Source organism: Macaca fascicularis, chromosome 5, assembly GCF_037993035.2.
Source record: "Macaca fascicularis isolate 582-1 chromosome 5, T2T-MFA8v1.1".
NCBI lineage: Eukaryota > Metazoa > Chordata > Mammalia > Primates > Cercopithecidae > Macaca > Macaca fascicularis.
In genome coordinates, this window is record NC_088379.1 from 47,828,728 (window position 1) to 47,840,249 (window position 11,522).

At 43.4% G+C, this 11,522-nt stretch overlaps 1 protein-coding gene across 4 annotated transcripts in view; it reads right to left on the reverse strand.

The window, feature by feature from the left end:
* TEC (tec protein tyrosine kinase) overlaps positions 1 to 10,280 on the reverse strand; it is a 137,724-nt gene extending 127,444 nt beyond the window's left edge. For all 4 annotated transcript variants that reach the window (XR_010586809.2, XM_045392340.3, XM_005554845.5 and 1 more), the window contains exon 1: positions 10,165 to 10,280. The gene's annotated coding sequence lies outside the window, so the exon portion shown is untranslated. The remainder of the gene's footprint in view (positions 1 to 10,164) is intronic.
* Between the last annotated feature and the right edge of the window lie 1,242 nt (positions 10,281 to 11,522).

The window sequence follows — 11,522 nt, forward strand, 5'->3', positions numbered from 1 at the left end:
AGAATCACTTAAACCCAGGAGGTAGAGATTGCAGACAGCTGAGATCATGCCACTGTACTCCAGCCAGGGTGACAAAGTGAGACTCTGTCTCAAAAAAGGAAGGAAGGAAGGAAGGAAGGAAAGAAGGAAGGAAGGAAGGAAGGAAGGAAGGAAGGAAGGAAGGAAGGAAGGAAGGAAGGAAGGAAGGAAGGAAGGAAGGAAGGAAGGGAGGGAGGGAGGGAGGGAGGGAGGGAGGGAGGGAGGGAAGGAGGGAGAGAGAGAGAGAGAGAGAGAGAGAGAGAGAGAGAGAGAAAGAAAGAAAGAAAGAAAGAAAGAAAGAAAGAAAGAAAGAAAGAAAGAAAGAAAGAAAGAAAGAAAGAGAAAAAGAGAGAGAAAGATGTCAAAGGAAAAATCTGAACAGGAGCTCACTCTACTGTAGTTCTTATCAAGACACTACATTAATGCAAAATTCTCTAACATTGCTGGTTGCCTTGCATACCTTACTGAGCCCTGATTACCCAAGCAGTAGAGAAATGGGGCAATGGATAGGAAGGCTGGAATTTCCTGAGGACATAAGATGCCTTCCCGTGTCACACAAAGTTTCATAAACCTTAGACCAGGTACTGAGGTCAAATGTCATTGCACAGTTACATAACAACTCTTCCATGTTTTGTTACTGATTCCTGGAAACTTTTCCTATAGATATCCAATAAGATGAAATGAGGCTGCACACATTACCAACAAGAACACAGCCTCTGCAAATGACCTGTCAGGTTCTTCTAGTTTTATCTGACCTATAACTGGGTATGTAACATGGCCTCAAGCGTTCTGGCTCTTCCTGTCCTCACATAACAGAGATACTGTTATTCTAAAAGGTCAAAAAAGAAAAATGGAAACTTCACATAGCTAGTGAGTTATTTTATGACTTTCTAAAACTGATGAATAGAAGCTAGAAATCAGCCAGGTGTGGTGGCTCACACCTGTAATCCTAGAACTTCGGGAGGCCGAGGTGGGAGAATCACTTGAGGCCAGGAGTTCGAGACCAACCTGGCCAACACAGCAAGACTTCATCGCTACTTAATTTTTGTTTCAATGAGCTGGGTGCAGTCGTATGCATCTGCAGCTTCTGGTTGAAGCCAGAGGCTGAAGCTCAAACCTTCTATTTGAGCCCAGGAGTTTGAGGCTGCAGTAAACTATGATGATGGCACCACTGCGCTCCAACCTAAGCAACAGAGCAAGACTGTCTCTAAAACAAAAAAAAGAAAAAAAAAAATCTAAATGTCCAACAACTGGGGAGTGGCTCAAAATACCACTGTATGCTAACATGAGAGAATTACCCAAAGAAAATTATGCATGGACTAATTACAATGTCATAAAGTAACTATCAGTGTATAAATAAAGATTATAGAATTTGGAGTTACATAAACAGTTGTAACATAATGCTCCTTAATTATTTTCTAGAACATTGCTAAAGATTTATTAAAAGTCAGATGATAATAGAGATGACGGTAAGGGGATTCACAAAGATTCTCTCTGGAATGGTGTCAGGGTTATTTTTAATTTCTTCTTTGTAAGCTTCAATATTGTTTACGTCTTCTAACAAGGAATATATAAAACTCTAGAAAATGACAATTTTTTTTAATGATGGCAAAGAGAGTCCAAGGAGCACACCAGGTGTCTGAGAACCTTGGTGGCACCCAAAGATCAAACTTTTGCCTGGGGGAAGCAAGAGGGTGTGTCAACAGCTCTGAGCCTAAAAAATGTCTTCTGGCTAGGACTCCAGAACTTATGAACAAGAATTATTTCGTGCAATGCTTCTATAACTAGTTTAAGTATGTGACAAAGACACTCACAATCCTTAAAAAAATTTAGAAGCATGTATACCTAAATTTACATGTCTGACAGCATTCAAACCCAGTTAAATTGTTTTTCAGTTTCCCTGCATGGTTAAAGGATCAAGCATTTTTATCACCCAAGCAGGAAAATGAAGAAATCAACTGCCTTCTATGAAACAAAAATAACCCTAATGGTAAAAACTAACTTTATTGCATGCTTAAATCATATTGACAGAAAAATGAAACTTTAAATCACTCTTATAAGAAAAAAAGCCAGTTTCATTTTTGGGGCAGTCATGTGGTTGAAACATAATATTGAGGAGTATATGAGGACATTAAGAGTTTCTAAGGAACAAAAGATATCATTGGAACATTTCACGCAGGATAAGATGTTTCATAGTAACAAAAGATATCATTGGAATTCCACGCAGGATAAGAGAAGAAAAATCAAAGGTTTTTCCTACTAAATCACATTATAATGTCACCAAAATTAAAAATAAAAAGAGTGGGATACTTGACAGGGAGTTTCGCATTGTAAGTATCTCATATAGTATATGACAAGTTAAAGTTTGTCACTTTGATACTCTATTGTAAGCATTTCAAGGTTAAAAGCTTTAACCTTGAAAAACAAATGACATATAGTTACAAAAGGAAAAAGTATATATTGTAGAAATCCAAACAAAAGTGTTCCTCCTTTAGAAACATAAAACTGATGAGATAACATAATGAATACTTACTTCCCTCCCTCCTCCAAAAGCCATTCCTTGTAGCCATAAAAACCAAGATAATCATAACACTATGCTAAGAAGAAATACATGGATGGAAAATAATGATAATAATGTATGTTGTCGTTTCAAGAATGTTTTTAGTGAAGAGTATTTCTAAATAATACAAGAAACAATACACTTAAGAAAACTTAAATTGAATGCTCTATATTTCAATCCATATATAGACAAAGTGATATGAAAGCCTAATCAAGAATTTAGAGAATTTAGATTGTTGGGTACAACTTGGGTAATTATCTTTTTTTTTTTTTTTTTTTTTTTTTTTTTTGAGACGGAGCCTTGCTCTGTTGCCCAGGCTGGAGAGCAGTGGTGCGAGCTCAGCTAACTGCAACCTCTGCTTCCTAAGTTCAAGAGATTCTCCTGCCTCAGCCTCCCAGTAGCTGGAATTAAAGGCACGTGCCATCAGACCTGGCTAATTTTTGTATTTTTAGTAAAGATGGGGTTTCATCATATTAGCCAAGCTGGTCTTGAACTCCTGACCTCAAGTGATCCACCTGCCTCGGCCTTCCAAAGTGCTAGAATTACAGCCATGAGCCACCACACTTGGCTCAAATATCATTTTTTCTTAACTGTAAAGTGTCCAAAATTATCTAGAAAAGTCATTCAGTATATTAAGTACTTGCTTGGTACTATGCTTTCCCTAGGAAAGAACTTCTGTGAAGACGTAGCACATTAGAGAAAAACTATACTGCATGGAAAAGGGAGGTTCCAATGACTTCAAAGGCTTTGTTTAGAAAAGGGAAGGATGCTTGTGGAAGCACAGTGTGAGGAAGGAGCTCTGCAGTATCCCTACTAGCCAAGCTTTTGTTCACAATGGTGCCTAGTGGTACCTGCTGAAAAAGCCTTTTAAACCACCTGTCATCCTCCAGAGATAAAGTCACTACTGCACTCACTCCATTGTCACAGTCGCCAGCACTTCTGTTTTCTGTATTGCCAATGCATAGTTGCCATCATGGGAAGATAAGAGCTTTGCTTTTTCCGCACAGATGAGATGACTTAGGAACAATTATCCTCCTACTTTTGTGGAAATTGACTCTTGTCATCATGTGTGTAACCATAAAGAATGCTGATGTTACAAAGCAACTGGGAGAGCATGCTGGAAGTTCACAGGCCATTAAGGGAGCCTGAGGAATGACTCAACTGATAAAATAACGTTGGAAAAGTTGTGATCATCCACAAATGGCAGGGTAGGTCAGCCCAGCCAGAAACAGGAACTTGGTGCACATTCCAAGAAGGGCACAAGTGGAAAAGGGAAGTAAGGGTGCTGCTGCTGGTAAGGCAGTTGTGTGATAAACTGACCTCCAGAAGGAAATAATGATAATTTCCATTGAGGCCACATGGCCATCAATGACAACAATCCCATCTTTCACATTAAAATAATATTGGACTTACAGAAGCTGCACTTCACTGAAAGGTAAAACATTCAGAGGTCGAGATGGCAGAGTCATCCTAAACAAAGTGAATTCAAGAAACAGGAACAATAGGCCAGGCGGTGGCACACGCCTGTAAACTCAGCACTTTGGGATGCCAAGGCAGGCAGATCACACGAACTCCTGAGGTCAGGAGTTCGAGGCCAGGCTGGCCAATATGGTGAAACCCTGTCTCTACTAAAAACACAAAAATTAGCCAGGTGTGGTGGCGCACACCTGTAAGCCCAGCTACTCTAGAGGCTGAGGCAGGAGAATCACTTGAACCTGGGAGCTGAGATCGTGCCACTGCACTCCGGCCTGGGTGACAGAGCGAGACTCTGTCTCCCCTCCAAAAAAAAGAAAAAAAGAAACAGGAACAAGGGCTCTATGACCAGTAACCTATGTACCACCCAACCTAAGATATAGGTTTTGCCCTCTATGACCACTATGATCAATTGGTAGTGGACACTTGGAGTTGTATATGAAGGCATCTGAGGTCCAAACTGGACTCAGCAGCCCAGCCTGATCCGAAAATGTTTCCAATGGGTAGAGGAAGGGGAAAATGGCAACACACTGCTATGACTGAATGGTGCCAGTCTCTGGATAGAAATTGGTAAAGAAATTATATTCCAGCCACTATTAGCAGACTGGACAAAAACCTCTACTTTCTCTCCCTTCTGAAAGCCTAAGACAATGACAATAAAGAATTTTTTTTATTTCATGTATAAATCAGCAAGGATGGAGAGAATGAGTGGAGAGACAATAGCAAAAACATTTTGGTGGAATAAGCAGAAGCCAAGAAATAATCTGATTTACACCATGGAATCTCCAAAAGGTTAAATAATTAAAGGCAATTGAACCCTCTATAAAAAGAGGGGTGGGCTAAAAAATTAGTGACTTTTTAAAGTCTTTTTAAAAAGCTGGATCTCACAGATCCCTTTGGCCACTCCAAGCAGTTAAGTGACTGCCCCTTCTCCACCCCAGCAAAAAACCTGGAGTTTCCTCCCTACTCCTTCACCCTTCAGGGAGTCTGTACACAAACAGCGTAGAAGGGTTATATGCACATCTGCTTACTGGATGCTGAGACTTCCAGTCTTCTTCTCCACTTAGTTCCCAAATTACTGGCAACCAGGCTCTCCATCAATCTCTGGGGGCAAGACTGGAAAAGCCTTCTCTGAGGACTCTCACCAGCCTAAGAGGTAACGACAACAGAGGTTCCCCAAATAAAAGCCCAGCCAGATCCCCCTACCATGAATTCCCCGGTCAACAAGCTCATCCACATCTTCAGCATTTTTTGGTTTTTTTTGGGGACAGAGTCTCCCTGTGTCATCAGGCTGGAGTGCAGTGGCACCATGTCAGATCACTACAACCTCAGCCTCTCAGGTTCAAGCGATTCTCCTGCCTCAGCCTGCTGAGTAGCTGGGATTACAGGCACATGCCACTGTGCCTGGCTAATTTTTTTATTTTTAGTAGAGACAAGGGTTTCACCATGTTGACCAGGCTGGTCTCAAACTCCTGACCTCAAGTGATCCGCCCACCTCGGCCTCCCAAAGTGCTGGGATTATAGGCATGAGCTACCCTGCCTGAACCCCAGATCTTCTGCTTTTTAATCCCCCTCTCAAGTATAAGCAGATAACCAAAGGCATTAGTTACACAAGGAAAACCTCTAACATGAAAGATAAGAAACCGAAACAAATGAAAAGACAAAAGCCGCTAGGGAAATTGAATCTGTGCAGGAAGGAAAAAAAGTTGCTCCAAAAAAATCATTAAGCTTCTCAGGGAGAAAGGAGAAGACACTGACACTATAAAACAAAAACCAGAAAGAAATAGACACACAAACCACACACATACAGATACATATGTATACATTCAGGCAACCAAAAAAATAGAGATTTTGATTTTAAATAGTCATGATTACAGTCATGAAAAACTTATCTTTGGCCCAGTCCAAAATAGCCAATATCTAAACAATATGACTTCCTCATAGACACAAAAAATAGAGCGGGAAAAAATTACCAATGAGATATATATATATATATATATACACACACACACACACATTTTTTTTGAGACACAGTCTCACTCTTGCCCAGGTTGGAGTACAGTGACTCGATCTCAGCACACTGCAACCTCTGCCTCCCGGGTTCAAGTGATTCTTCTGCTTCAGCCTCCTGAGTAGCTGGGATTACAGGTGTGAGCCACCATGCCCGGCTAATTTTTGTATTTTTAGTAGAGACGGGGTTTCACCATGTTGTCCAGACTGGTCTCAAACTCCTGACCTCAGGTGATCTGCCTGCTTTGGCCTCCCAAAGTGCTGGGATTATAGGCATGAGCCACCACGCCTGGCTACCAATGAGATAATTTAAGAAAACTTCCCAAACTGAAGAATGAAAGTTTCCAGATTCAAAGAGCCCAACAGAATGGATGAAAACAGACCCAAATCTAGGCACAGCGTCGTGAAATTTCTGGACTCTGGATGCCAAGAGAAAATTCTATAAACTTCCAGAGAGGACCCAGAAAATTGTAATCTGTACACAGATTACAAGAAAAAGCTGAGGAATCAGTACAGTTCTAAATTTCTCAACAGCAATACCACAAAGTGGAAGTCAATAGAACAAGGCCTTCAAAATTGCCATCTTAGAAATCTACACTCAGCCAAACTATCAATTGTCAGTGGAAAACAGACATTTTCAGGCATCTACAGTCTCAGAAAAGTAGACCTCTAGGCATCCTACTCCAGAAAGCTCCTTTAGGATGGGCTCTGCCAAAAGAAGGGAGTCAACTAAGACTGAGGAAGACATGTGCTACAGGTACCAGGAGATCCAACACAAGAGACAAATGATGAGAATCTCCAGAGTGATAACAAAGGGAGCCCTTGGAGTGCCAAGTGTGCCGGAGTACCGAAGGCACCCAGTCTGGATTATAGCAAGCCAGTAGGCTCAGGAACAGCTTCATCAGGAAAACGAAGTTGACAAAATACCTGGTCAATTGAGGGAGAATTTGGAAAACTGGCCAAGAGCTGTGGGTTTAATCAATGAAGAGCACAAAATAAATAAAATAAACAAACAAATCCATTATTAACTCCAAGAAAAATAAAAAGTTACGCTTAGTCACGCCTATAATCCCAGCACTTTGGGAGCCCAAGGTGAGTGGATTACCTGAGGTCACGAGTTTGAGACCAGCCTGATTAACATGGAGAAACCCCATTTCTACTAAAAATACAAAAATTAGTTGGGTGTGGTGGCGCATGCCTGTAATCCCAGCTACTCATGAAGCTGGGGCAGAATTGTTTGAACCCAGAAGGCAGAGGTTGTGGTGAGCCAAGATCGTGCCATTGTACTCCAGCCTGGGCAATAAGAGCGAAATTCCATCTCAAAAAAAAAAAAAAAAAAAAAAAAAAAGTTATGCTTGGCTTAGCTGTGAATTTTGGTCTAACCATTATTCAATATTCTGTTTTAACGACTGCAAGAATGGGAAAATAGGGAAGTTGTACTTGTGTTGGGGGTTGGAGGGAAAAAGAGAGCCAACTCATCATCTTCCACAGTGGGAAGTCAACAGATAATGCTTAAAATTGAAAAATTCAAGAAGTATCAACTACAAGCAACAAATGCCAAAGAATTACAAATGGTTGTTTCTGGAAAGGGAGAAATGTAACTTGGACAGAAGTTTATAAACCATAACAAAACAAACTTTGGCTTCTGTGCCCACCCATTTTTACATTTGTTTGCTTTTTCTTTGTTTTCCTAATAACAATCTGTTTTGAAAAAGCCCATCCTTGTTTCTCTAAACAAAAGAATATGTAATTTTCTACATCTAGCCTACAGTAGCTGTGGTCATCTCAGCTCTGATCAGTCACACATGGTGGGGAAATTAATTGTTACAATCCAATCCCAGAAGAATTGGTTGAGCTGGGGTACTGACAATAAAGCAAGCCCAAGCAGAGGCGTGTTTGGAGGTGGAGGTGACTACTAAGCCCCTCCCCTCTGGGTTGTTTCTTATTTTTCCACAAACCTTTTATAATAGCATAACCACATCATACAGGATAATTTTACAATTGCCAGTGACCATGAGCCAATTTCACTCTTTTCCAACAGACTTGAATGCCCAATTTATGATCATAATTAGTCCAACCAAGGCAGCTGGCCCCCAAGACAGTTGATCTGGGTTTGACTTCAGTAACTCCACTTTGCCTGCTGTAGACTGGACAAGAAGGGAGCATAATAAAGGCTCTGAAGCAACAGACATCTAAAGAGCATCTATGGGGAACCAGCACCATGCTGAAGACCAACACTCATGCTGACTCTGCAGACCAAGTACACCTGCCCTGAACAATATGGTGATTCTTCTAGGGGTGAGAACCTGGGAGGGGTGGGGTGGAAGCTAAGGAGCTGGAAGAGCTGGGCTAGGGAGGAGAGGCACCAACCTGGTCAACCGGGAGGAACCTGTAGGCAGAGGTGTGGCTGGAGGCCCAAAGCCCAGTCTCCCAGCACTCTGGATGCCCGGAGGAAGGCAGAGAGGCCAGTAATTCTTCCCCAAGCATAGAAGTAGGCCAGACCCTCCTCACAACCCTTCCAACCTCCCTGTCAAGGATCAACTTAAGGAAGCAAAGGCTGCCATTCTCTGAGCTTTATTTTCCATGGTTTGGTAAAACATAGCTCCTGCCCTTGAGTAACTAGCTGCTGAGAAAACATGATTATCTTGATAAAGAATAAAGTAGGTTTTAAATGCTAGAGCATACATTAATATTCTATATCCTTTCCGATTTGGGAAGATGTGAAAATTCTAGTTGGACCTATGTGGGGCAAAGGTATTGCCAACTAGAGTAGAGCGCTGACTGCATGAGTTTACAACACTTGGCCTATACAGTTTCACAGACCAGAATGTACACACTCTTGTGAGAAGAGTCAAGATCATTAACACAAACACACCACAGTATCTGCATTGGCAAGAATGTAATACATGGATCAGATTAACTGGAGTATGAGGAAAGTGTAAGTCTTTCGTAAACATTGAAAATGTAACTAAACCAAAAAATACTTTCAAATACATAATGTGAAAGTTACCCAGACTTCTATTTTCCCCTTAGAAATAAATCATAATATCCCTTACTCCAGGTGATTATTGCAGAGTAAGCAGCTACCAGTGTCAAGATCTAAAACTATTATACCCCAAACTTTATTTGGGAGATCCGCTGGTTTGTTTCTCCCCAGCTCTTTAGTAGAGAATAATCTAGAAGTGAGTAAATTCTTAGAATTTCCCAAGAGGAAAATGAGCATTCACTGGAAAACTACAAGGAATACACGCAAAACTTATAACTGTTTTGGATAATCTTCAAATCCACTTAGCCACCAGCCATCCTGTTGTTCCAAGTTAACATTAAGATCAATCTTTCGAATCAAATATTCCAGGTTCCAAAGAATAGCAATGGATGAGATTGTTTCCAAACGTGGTACACACCACCATGTTACATGTCCACGGGAAAATAAAATAAAATCCACAAGAAATTTAGGATTAAAGAAAATTAGGAAAGTGCACACTCCCAGGTCAAGGCACTAGTTTTTCCAAGAAGTACATATCTTTGCAGGGCACCTGTTTTCAATATTGAAACACAACTTCCCGGAGCGAGGTGGGCGGGGAATTGGGGATGGGGTGGCGAAGAAAACGTAAACTTGACTGGGTGCGGCACTCGGACACGTGCAACTGCGGAACATCTTGGCCGATACTGCCAAATTTCAATCAATATCGAGCCGCCGCCCAACCCGAGAGGAGGCAGCAGCCCTGCCCGCCGCTGGGACGTGACCCCAACGCTGAACTTGCTGCGGGGCGGCCTTGGGCCTGGAACTTCAGGAAAAAGGGGCGGGTGTTCCTTAGGAGAAGTCAGCGCAGGAGTTGGTGAGGTGGAGAGTCGACCGCCGGCAGGAAGGGGAGGCTGCGCCACGGTGCGCACCTGTCCCTCCTTCCCGGACCGAAAAAGGAGACCTAGACACGGCGCTCCCGCGCTCACTGTGGCACGGAGGGGAGAAAATCCTTCCCCGTTTCCGTTCCTCGAGGGGCGTGTGGAAGCCACCTCTTGCCGCGCTCATTCCCGTCCGCACCCGTCCCCGCCCGAAGTACCACACTCCCAGGGCTGCCCCAGCCGGCCCGCGGCGCCCTTACCTGGCTGAAGCGCGGCGGCTGCGCGAACCTGGGGAGACTGCGGGGTGCAGTCTGTGCCGCGAAGTCCGGAGCCTAGCTCCCTAGAGTCCAGAGCAAAGCGCCCCGCCCCGCCCCCTGATCGTCCCGCCCCGATTGCTCCCCCAGTGGAAGCCCGACCCCGCCCCTGATCGTGCAGGCCCGCCCAGTCCTCGATCGCCCCGCCCCTGTCACTTGGGCCCTGGGTGGCAGGTTTGCGCAGCCCTGCGGCGATTGCAAGGCAAGTGACCGGAATGGGTCGGAAGTGCGTCCTGGTGAGTTTCAGGGAGCGTCCCTTAGGTTTCTAGGGGCGGTGTTGAGCCTCCCTAGCCCCAGGCTTCCCATCCCAGGAGAACCGCCCCTCGAGGCTCGAACGCCCCCAGCCAGGAGAGCCCCGAGCAGTGCCACCTGTGGAAGACTAGGCGCCTGTCGGAATTAGGTACCTCACCTCCCCTTCCGCTAAGTAGTGGGAGGCCAGGCGGGTGACGCGGGGCAGTGGAGCCATGAAGCCTGTTTTACCAAAAGAGTAAGTGGTTTTCCTGTGAAACCCGAGGCAGCAGTGCATATCTGATACACTTAGAGGGTCACGTGCACTATTAATGTGTTAACATTAAACTTGCTGAAGAGTAGAAAACACATATAAGACTTAACTGTGTGTCAGGCACTGTTCTAGGTACTTCACATGTACTAAAAGTTCTCTGATATTATCAGAATCCCCCATTTCACGTACGATGCAAGTGAGGCAGAGAGAAGCTAAATAACGCCTAATGTCACCCAACTAGTAAATTGAGAAGCTGGGTTGAGAAGCTGGGCTTCAAATCCAGGTCTTCCTCCTCTGTGGTCTCCACTGTTATCCACGGCTATCCTGAATCAGCAAAATCTGTGTGCATCCTATACCAGGAACTGTTCCCATGCCTGGGGAAGATGAGGCAAGGGCTCCGCCATTAGGGAACGTTTATTCTAGTGTAGGAGAAAGACAACAAGTGATTGTCTCAAGTTTAAAAATCAAGCTGTTAAAGAATGAAAGTTTGATTCAGAAGTCTTACTGAAGACTAGAGATGGAGGCCTACAGCCCTGAAGGAGTCTTTTAGAGATTCTAGCAGATCCCTCCAACACAGAACTTCCCTTCTCAATTTAGAAACAGTTGATGAAGATTCAGTATGTGTAAAAGCACATCACAGTTTGGGCTTAAGAGTACATCTGTTTATAGATTACAGAAGCATAATCGCTAACCTCATCAGACTTTATCTTAGGTGCAGTAAAAGGCAAGAAGGACTCAGGCAAGAGACGTGGGGGATCCTGTGTTCTATCTCATTTTGTCTTCAAAGCATCTTTCCGCCAGC